The sequence below is a fragment of the Bos grunniens genome, chromosome 11, assembly GCF_055505025.1.
Source record: "Bos grunniens cultivar Pamir isolate PY7600 chromosome 11, Bosgru_T2T1.0, whole genome shotgun sequence".
In the NCBI taxonomy this organism is placed as follows: Eukaryota; Metazoa; Chordata; class Mammalia; order Artiodactyla; family Bovidae; genus Bos; species Bos grunniens.
Window position 1 is genome coordinate 17,381 of NC_141175.1, and position 10,120 is coordinate 27,500.

Below are 10,120 nucleotides of genomic sequence, written 5' to 3' on the forward strand. Positions count from 1 at the left end.
TAAAACCTGAAACTCGCAGAGAGAGGCCTGCACCCCCAGGTCCATCGCAGCATCCATTCACAAGAGTCAAGATGGGGACCCAGCCCAAGTGTCCATCAAGGGAAGACTAGATCAAGAAGATACACGATCCAGGTAGAGATCGATCGATAGGGAGATCTAGGTGTCCCAGGTAGCCCCAGGAATGAACACAGTCTTACATCGTGATCGCATGGATGGGACTTAGGGAGTGATGCCCAATGAAGAAGTCAGGTAGAGAAAGAAAAAGAGTTTCTCCTGTCACTGACATGCCATGCAAGGCCACCTAAAACAATGAAAACGATCATCACAGAGCGGCTGGGGGAGGGAGACATGGGAAGATGCCGATGTAACGGCGGGCGGGGGGGGGGGGGGGGGGAACTTCACGGATAAGGTACATATATACTGTCTACGTCACAAAGAGCACGGTGATTCTAAAGAATAGTATTGGTATTATCGTCGTCTCATATTCGGAGAAGGCAACGGCACCCCACTCCAGTCCTCTTGCCCGGAAAATCCCGTGGACGGAGGAGCCCGGTAGGAGCCCGGTAGGCCGCAGTCCACGTTGTCGCACAGAGTCGGACACGACGGAGCGACTTCCCTTCCCGTTTTCCCTTTCACGCCTTGGAGAAGGACATGGCAACCCACCGCAGTGTTCTTGCCTGGAGAACCCCAGGGACGGGGGTGCCCGGCGGGCTACCGTCTACGGGGTCGCACAGATTCGGACACGACGGAAGCGACGCAGCAGCAGCAGCAGCAGCAGCAGCAGCAGCATTATCCTATTCGAAAGTCGCCATGACCGTGGACATGACGCATTCACTTCCCGTACAATGGAAGAAGGACATGGCAACCCACTCCAGTAGTCTTGCCTGGAAAATTCCATGGACGGAGGAGCCTGGTAGGCTACAGTCCGTGGGGTCGCAAAGAGTCCAGCACGACTGAGTGACTTCACTTTCTTTCGCATACAGTCATGGCATGTATGGGTTGTGGTCAAGCTATGAGCTACCGCTTGGGTGGTCATGAATGATTCTTTTGCAACAGACAGGTGCATCAAGTCACCATTCTGTACACGTTAGAACAGAGGATGTTGTATGTCCTTAACGAAGAACATTCTATTTCAATACACCGGGACATGACACACATAACATCACCTAGTTTTATTATCTTTCAATGAATGGTCAGTATTGGCTGCACGCCAAAAAAAAAAAAAAAAAGGAAAGAAAGAAAAAAGAAAAGAAAGCTTTATTGTGTGTGGGGGTGGGGTGGGGGGTGGGGGGGGGGAGGGTCTTAGATATTGCCATGCAGGGACACAGATTTCAATAAAACCCAGGGAATGTTCCACAGGAAAGAGTCAGGGGCCTAGAAAGCTGAACCTCGTGAGGTTGTCAAGCCAGCTGAGAGCAATTAGGATTTGCTGTCATGCAACAAGGGACATGTTTCTTCTTCCAGGGTAGACGGTCACAAGGTATTTAGGGAAAGGGGAGGGTGTGAGAGGTATCTTGAATTTCGGGAACACTGTTTCCTTAGATGATCTGGAGGCCTCTGGGACCCAGTCAGTGCTCCAAGTGGACATTCCATCCAGACTGAGACACACGGACCTCTTCCTCGATGGCCTCCCCTCTCTATTTGGGGGAGCTCTCTCGGCCACGCTGATTCCACTTGGATGTGTCTTTCCCACGTCACACCCTTTGGCATTCAAAGATATCCTTCCATCGTTTTCTAAAGAGACCCGGTGTATGTATCTTTGGAGCGATGATGAGCATCAGACACGATCCCTCTCCGTGGCGCGGTTTCGGGCACGACACACCAAGACGGGGACACATACATTCCACGTCCCTCTCGGCCATCGAGAGAGGCCGTGTACGGCACGTGATGCCACGGGACCGGTGAGGTCCTCGGGTTCAGCCCTCCCTCGACTTGGCTGTGGTCTTTGGTTTTGTTCTGTTCCGTGTGTGCTTTCTGACCCACGTGATCTCTCCGGATAGGGCACCCCATCCAAGCTCAAACCCATCGAGTCTGTGTGACTCCTATTCACGCATCAGGTGGGGATATCGACGCCCTCCACGTGGATCCATCACAATCGCCGTTCTGGGTTCAGGAGGATCCTGTTGTGTGTTCTGGGCGCGCTACGTGCTGTCCGTGTGAACTGTGGAATGAGGTTCGTGACATTGAACAGGAGACAGGGATCAAGACCATCCCCATGGAAAAGAAATGCCACAAAGCAAAATGGCTGTCTGGGGAGGCCTTACACATAGCTGTGAGGAGAAGAGAAGCGAAAACAGAGGAGAAAAGGAAAGATACACACATCTGAATGCAGAGTTCCAAAGAATAGCAAGAAGAGATAAGAAAGCCTTCTTCAGCGATCAATGCAAAGACATAGAGGAAAAGCACAGAATGGGATAGACTAGGGATCTCTTCCAGAAACTCAGAGATACCAAAGGAACATTTCATGCAAAGATGGGCTCGATACAGGACAGAAATGGTATGGACCCAACAGAAGCAGAAGATATTCAGAAGAGATGGCAAGAATACACAGAAGACCCTTACAAAAACGATCTTCACGACCCAGATAATCACGATGGTGTGATCCCTGACCTAGAGCCAGACATCCTGGAATGTGAAGTCAAGTGGGCCTTAGAAAGCATCACTACGAACAAAGCTAGTGGAGGTGATGGAATGCCAGTGGAGCTCTTCCAAATCCTGAAAGATGATGCGGTGAAAGTGCTGCACTCAATATGCCAGCACATTTGGAAAACTCAGCAGTGGCCACAGGACTGGAAAAGGTCCGTTTTCATTCCGATCCCAAAGAAAGGCAATGCCAAAGAATGCTCACACGACCGCACACTTGCACTCATCTCACACGCTAGTAGAGTCATGCTCAAAATTCTCCAAGCCAGGCTTCAGCAATATGTGCACCGTGAACTTCCTGATGTGCAAGCTGGTTTTCGAAAAGGCAGAGGAACCAGAGATCCGATTGCCAACCTCCGCTGGATCATGGAAAAAGCAAGAGAGTTCCAGAAAAGCATCTATTTCTGCTTTCTTGACTATGCCAAAGCCTTTGACGGTGTGGATCACAGTAAACTGTGGAAAATTCTGGAAGAGATGGGAATACCAGACCACCTGACCTGCCTCTTGAGAAATCTGTACGCAGGTCAGGAAGCAACAGTTCGAACTGGACATGGAACCACAGACTGGTTCCAAATAGGAAAAGGAGCTCGTCAAGGCTGTCTATCGTCACCCTGTGTATTTAACTTATACGCAGAGAACATCATGAGAAACGCTGGACTGGAAGACACACACGCTGGAACCAAGATTGCCGGGAGAACTATCAATCACCTCGGATGTGCAGATGACACCACCCTCATGGCAGAAAGTGAAGAGGAACTCAAGAGCCTCTTGATGACAGTGAAAGAGGAGAGTGAAAAAGTGGGCTTAAAGCTCCACATTCAGAAAACGAAGATCACGGCATCCGGTCCCATCACTTCATGGGAAATAGATGGGGAACCAGTGGACACGGTGTCAGACTTTATTTTTCTGGGCTCCAAAATCACTGCAGATGGTGACTGCAGCCATGAACTTAAAAGACGCTTACTCCTTGGAAGGAAAGTGATGACCCACCTAGATAGCATATTCCAAAGCAGAGACATTCCTTTGCCAACAAAGGTTCGTCCAGTCAAGGCTACGGTTTTTCCTGTGGTCATGTATGGATGTGAGCGTTGGACCGCGAAGAAGGCTGAGCGCCGAAAGAATGGATGCTTTTGAGAGAATGGTGGTGTTGGAGAAGACTCCTGAGGGTCCCTTGGACCGCAAGGAGATCCAACCAGTCCATTCTGAAGGCGACCAACCCAGGGATTTCTTCGGAAGGACTGATGCGAAAGCTGAGACTCCAGTCCTTTGGCCACCTCATGCGAAGAGTTGACTCATTGGAAAAGACTCTGATGCTGGGAGGGATTGGGGGCAGGAGGAGAAGGGGACGACAGAGGAGGAGATGGCTGGATGGCATCACTGACTCCATGGACGTGAGTCTCAGTGAACTCCGGGAGTTGGTGATGGACAGGGAGGCCTGGCGTGCCGCGCTTCATGGGGTCGCCAAGAGTCGGACACGACTGAGCGACTGATCTGATCTGATCTGATCTGATGTGCTGTCCGTGATCTCACGTGCCTTTCGGGCATGGGTGATGGAGACGGACACCAAGCGGCAGGGCGGCCATCTGGCATCTCGGCCTAGAGCGGTTTCACAAGTGACATCTCAGAACCGGGGCTGAGACAGCCATCCCTCCCCGGGCCCCCCTCGGTGGCCGGGATGGGGGTGGGGTGGGGGAGTGTGAGGTTAGGGAGACGGGAGTGGGGGGGCTGGGCTAAGGGTCGGGGTCGGGGGGGGGGGGGGGGGGGCGGCGCGCGAGGCGAGGGGACCGTCCCAGTCCCCCTGAGAAGTGAAGGCAGGTTCCGTCCCCCTGAGAACTTCCTGCCTTCAGGCGTGTGAGAGGCGTAGGTTTCTCTCCAATCCACGGCCACGCATCATTTTCCGCCCTGTTCAAAAACACAGACAAAAAACGTATTTGTTTATCTCGGCTTGTTTTCTGGCCGAGGCCAAAGACCTCTTCAAGCGTGTCCAAAGGGTCTGACAGGATGGGAGGGTGCAGGTCAATCCATGTGTCAAGAGATCCAGAGAACCTGTCACAACTGTGACTCGGGCGTTTTTCAGAAACAGGCCCATCTGGATGTATTCCCTGGACAGGAGTCACCCCAGAAGTTTCCTTGAAGGGATCGAGTTGCAGGAGTCGGGGTCGTGGCCCCGCCGCCGCCGCCGCCGCCGCCGCCGCCGCCAAAGGGCCCCCTCAGCCCGGCAGGCCGGCAGGCCGGCAGGCCGGCAGGCCAGCAGGCCCTGCAGGCAGGGGCTATTGTCTGTGGGCCCCACCCCCACCTTCCCCCACCCTCCCCCTGCAGGGCCTCGCCGGATAGCTTCATTCAAATGCAGAAAGCTTTCCAGTCAAGTCAGAGCCTCTGACTTCGCCTCGAGCTTCTCTCTATTGAATGGTGATCCGCCCCACCCAGCCATTCCATGTCTCCACCTTGAGACGGCCCCTTCGGCACCGCGCGGAGGAAGGGGGCTGGGGGGTGGGGAGGGAGGCCGAGGGACAGATTCGCCTCGTGTCAGGCCAAAGGAGTCTCCTCCTTTTGGTAACCCAGGAAACCCCGCTCACGCGTGTGAGGATCACGGACGTGCGTGGAAACAGCCACCGTCCCTTGACATCTTCCCCTCCGTGGGAGGAGGTTTTCCTCCCTGCCTGCCTTCAGAGGGACAGAAAAGGAGGGAGGGGCAGAGCGTTCCTCTGGCGCTGGCCGGCTCTTAAGTCACTTGACTCCAAAACACTCCACAGGGCACGGAGGTTCACGTGCAGTGGGGTGGGGTGGGGTGGGGTGGGGTGGGGTGGGGACGGCGGCCTACTCCGGACCCCACCAGTTTTCCCTCCTCTTGACACTTGCCTGGAACCCATGAAAAGCTGAGCTGGTGACTGTGTGTGTGAGTGCGTGCATGTACGCGTGTACATGAGAGACGGCGCGTGTGCGTGTGCGTGTGCGTGTGCGTGTGCGTGTGCATGGACGTGAGAGAAAAAGAAAGGAAAAAAAAAAAAATCCAGAAGGAAGGAAGGAAGGAAGGAGGGAAGGAGGAGGGAGGGACGAAATAGGTTAGTTCGTAGGGGCCTCCGTGTCATGGCAAGAGTTTCTGAGCACAGATCCTCCGTTCAGGGAAACAGTGATCGTATCTCCTCTCAGGAGGCCGTGATGTCGATGGACGGGTGCGGGAAAGCAGGCCTGGGGTGCAAGCCATCAGGTTTTGTGTGTGTGTGTGTGTGTGTTTTCCCTCAGAGGCACTTGTAGGGAAACCAAGGAAACACACAGGTTCATCCCTGGAGCGGATTCGAGAAACCAGTCGGCAGAGGGAGAGGCAGTCTAGGAGGCTGATTTTTAGACGTCAGGGTCGGGCCCTGGAGCGGGTTGCCATGTCCTTCTCCAGGAGGCCTTCCTGGCCCGGGGATGGAACCCGGGTCTCCTGCATCGCAGGCAGACTCTTGACCGTGTGAGCCACCAGGGAAGCCCCGTCAGAAACATTCACCAAGTCCTCTAGCTTCCATCCGCAGGGCTTCAGGCACAGGGCCTTTTGAGTTCTCCGTCAGAAGGGCAAGAGAACATGGGACGTTGGTCCCTCCCCCCCGAGAGAGGGTTGTTTGATAACGGAGGCAGCTCGGAACACTTCAGGCTCCAGTCCCCCTCTCGGGTGAAGAACCACACGCAAAGCAACACACACACACACACACACACACACACACACACACACACACACACACACACATATATAGGACACGACTCTCCTATCCGGAAGTGTGTACCCCCGTTTCACGGAAACATCCTCTGGGCCCCTAAGGAACGTGTGGCAATCACTCTGGCCAAGGAGATAAGAATCCTCCACGGAGAGTTTCTGAAGTCTGGAAGGACCAGGTCGAGAGAAAAAGAGAGACGATTCCCTTCTGCTGAGAGGGGTGCTGTATGAAGCGACCAAGGGGATGGCCATCTTTCCAAATTCCCATTTTAAACCTCGTGTCCTTTTCGGTCCTTTGTTTTTCCCTTTGTATCTGGAAAGCAACAGGTGGAACGGTAGGTCCTTTCATTATTTTCTTTCTTTCTTTCTCTCTTTCTCTCTTTCTCTCTTTCTTTCTTTCTTTCTTTCTTTCTTTCTTTCTTTCTTTCTTTCTTTCTTTCTTTTTCCTGCCTGCCTGCCTGCCTGCCTGTCCGCCCGCCCGTCCCTCCATCTGTCTTCTCTCTGTCTCTCTCGCTTTTCACTCAGGTTAGGGAATTAAAAAAAAAAAAAAAAAAAAAGAGGACTCTGTATTTCTGCAGGTCAGGAAGCAACAGTGAAAACTAGACGTAGAACCCAACAGGCTGGTTCCAAATAAGGGAAAGGAGTCCATCAAGGCTGTCTATCGTCACCCTGCTTATTGAATGTACACGCTGAGTACACATCATGAGGAGCGCTGGGCTGGATGAAGCACAAGCTGGAATGAAGATGGCCGGGAGACATATCCATCCCCTCAGATATGCACACGACAGCACCCTCACGGCAGAAATGAAGCCCAGGGTGGGTTTCCAAAGTCGTGTTCGTTTCAGGTGTTCAGTCTTTTCCCTTGGAGAGGTTCATGCAACATCATACGTCTACTTTCCCGTGCTGGCATAGTATATAGTAGGTGCTTGTGGATTCTTTGGATGTACAGTTTATGTGTCCATGTGCAACCAGCCCTCCTAAGTGGACCGTCCTGCCCTTCCTCCCCCCGCCCCAGCCCCCCCCCCCCCCCCCAATCCTCTTTTCCTCAAGAAGTCAGGCATCCACTTCAGCCTCCTGTTCCTCAGTTCATCCAACCCCATGGAGGAAGTCATTCCTCCAGTTTTTCCATCGGTTCTCTACACCTCGCCTGATGGTGGCGGGTGACTGGAAGACTGACAGTTCTGAAGAACTTTGCAAGAGCTTTGGGTGAAGCGTGTCCATCAGTAAAGACCATGGAAGGTATGCCCCACGTGGCAAACACCATTGCTTTGAGTTGTGGTCGGTTTGCCTGGCTTCAGTGAGGGACGGAAGGGAGGCTTCCACCTTCCACAGAGAAAGCTATCCCTAGCGTACCAAGGACGTTTGACAACCCCCCGCCACCCCAGGTTACAGGCGCGACAGGTCAGACTGTAGCAATCATCATGTCCAGGGTGTATTTACAACAGGCAGACTCATCTTAAAGGCACTCTGTCCTGTGAAGGTGGAGGGAGGGGAGCGAGAGGCAGAGGGACGACGACAGAGGAAGGAAGGAGAAAAAGAGGGGACAGGAACACACAGAGTGGGGCGGGGTGGGGGGGGGGGGTGAGGCATGTGTGGCGTGTCTGTGACATGCCCAGGTGGTGTTGCGTGGGTGGAGAGTGTGCGGCCCTGTGTGTGTGTGTGTGTGTGTGTGTGTGTGTGTGTGTATGGGGGGGGGGGGGTAGGTGTGTGGTGTGAGTGTGTTGTGTATAGCTGCCACGGGGGGCCGTGTGGGCGGCATGGGTGTGTGCGTGTGGCGTCCGCCTGTGGGTGCGGGGGCAGAGACAGAGGCCGAGAGACACAGCCAGGCAAAGGACAACAAAGTGTGTGTGTGGGGGGGGGGGGGGCGGGGCGGGGCCGGGGGGGGGGGAGGTGTGTGTGTGTGTGGCCAGGTGGGGGGGAGGTGTGTGTGGTGTGGGGGTGGCGGGGCGGGGTGTGAGAGTGTGTGTGTGTGTGCGCGCGCGCGCGTGCGTGTGGGCATGCATGTGGTGTGTGGGCAGAGGCAGAGCGTCACATCCAGGCATAGAACAACGCTGTGTGTGTGTGTGTGTGTGTGTGTGTGTGTGTGTGTGTGTGCGCGCGCGCGTGGGCGTGCGTATGTGTGTGGTGTGGGCCGGGTGTCTGTGTGTTGGGGGGGGGGGGGGGCGAGGCAGTGTGTGGCGTTGTGGCATGCTCAGGTGGTAGTGCGTGGGTGGTGTGTGTGGCCGTGTGAGTGTTTTGGGGTGGGGGGGGGGTTGGTGTGTGGTGTGGGTTTGTTGTGTATAGGTGCCACGAGGGCGCGTGTGGGCCGCATGGGTGTGTGCGTGTGGGGTGCGCCTGTGGGTGCGGGGCGGCAGAGACAGAGGCCGAGAGAGACAGCCAGGCAAAGGACAACGCTGTGTGTGTGTGTGTGGGTGTGTGGGTGTGGTGTGAAGGGCCCTGCGTGTGGGCGGGGTGTGTGTGTGTGGTGTGGGCGGCATGGGTGTGTGTGTGTGGCGTGCACCTGTGGGTGCAGGGGCAGAGACAGAGGCCGAGAGACACAGCCAGGCAAAGGACAACAAAGTGTGTGTGTGGGGGCGGGGGGCGGGGCGGGGGAGGTGTGTGTGGTGTGGGGTGGCGGGGCGGGGTGTGAGAGTGTGTGTGTGTGTGCGCGCGCGCGTGCGTGTGGGCATGCATGTGGTGTGTGGGCAGAGGCAGAGCGTCACAGCCAGGCAAAGGACAACGCAGTGTGTGTGTGTGTGTGGTGTGTAGGGCCCTGCGTGTGTGTGGTGGGGGAGAGGGTGTGCGTGTGGGGGGCGGGGTGTTTATGGGCTGTGTGTGTGTGTGGGGGGGGGATGCGTGTGTGTGCACGCCGTGTGGGGGTGGGGGGGTGTGTGGGTGTGGGGGGGTGTGTGTGTGTATGGGGGTAGGGGGTAGGTGTGTGGTGTGAGTGTGTTGTGTATAGCTGCCACGGGGGGCCGTGTGGGCGGCATGGGTGTGTGCGTGTGGCGTCCGCCTGTGGGTGCGGGGGCAGAGACAGAGGCCGAGAGACACAGCCAGGCAAAGGACAACGCAGTGTGTGTGTTGGGGGGGCGGGGAGGGGGTGGTGGGGGTGGGTGGTGTGTGGCCGATGTGTAGGGCCGTGCGTGTGGGTGGGTGGGTGGGTGGGGGGGGGCGGGGGGGAATGCATGTGGTGTGTGGGCAGAGAGGCAGAGCGTCACAGCCAGGCAAAGGACAACGCTCTGTGTGTGTGTGTGGGTGGGTGTGGTGTGAAGGGCCCTGCGTGTGTGTGTGTGGGGGGGGGTGTGTGTGTGGTGTGGGCGGCATGGGTGGGTGCGGGGGCAGAGACAGAGGCCGAGAGACACAGCCAGGCAAAGGACAACGCAGTGTGTGTGTGTGTGTGTGTGTGTGTGTGTGTGTGTGTGTGGTGTGGGGGGCGGGGGTGTGCGTGTGGGGGGCGGGGTGTTTATGGGCTGTGTGGGGAGGGGGGATGCGTGTGTGCACGCCGTGTGGGGGTGGGGGGGTGTGTGGGTGTGTGTGTGTGTGTGTGTGGTGTGTGCCTGCAGGTGGTGCGGGCAGAGACAGAGAGACGCAGCCAGGCGCCAAGGAGGACGCAGTGTGTGTGTGTGTGGGTATGCACGTGGGGGGTGTGGTGTGCGGGCGGGCGGAGACAGAGAAACGTGCATGGATGGATATCCCGCATCATTCGCTTGTGTTTCCTGAGCGCGTTCATCACCTCCGCGATCCAGACCACTCCCGTCCGTGACAGGTGACTCTGCCACCACCAGCCCGCACTTGGTCTTTTGG

At 56.1% G+C, this 10,120-nt stretch overlaps 1 long non-coding RNA gene across 2 annotated transcripts in view; it reads right to left on the reverse strand.

The window, feature by feature from the left end:
• Window positions 1-3,527: 3,527 nt before the first annotated feature.
• Window positions 3,528-10,120, reverse strand: part of LOC147362138 (uncharacterized) — a 23,522-nt gene continuing 16,929 nt past the window's right edge. Inside the window, exons 2-3 of one of the 2 annotated variants that reach the window (XR_015135991.1) lie at window positions 4,485-4,545; window positions 3,528-4,239 (exon numbers count right to left, since the gene is read on the reverse strand). This is a non-coding gene — a long non-coding RNA (uncharacterized LOC147362138). Of the gene's footprint in view, window positions 4,240-4,484; window positions 4,560-10,120 lie in introns of those variants that run through there. The other variant, XR_015135990.1, reaches the window with a different exon arrangement.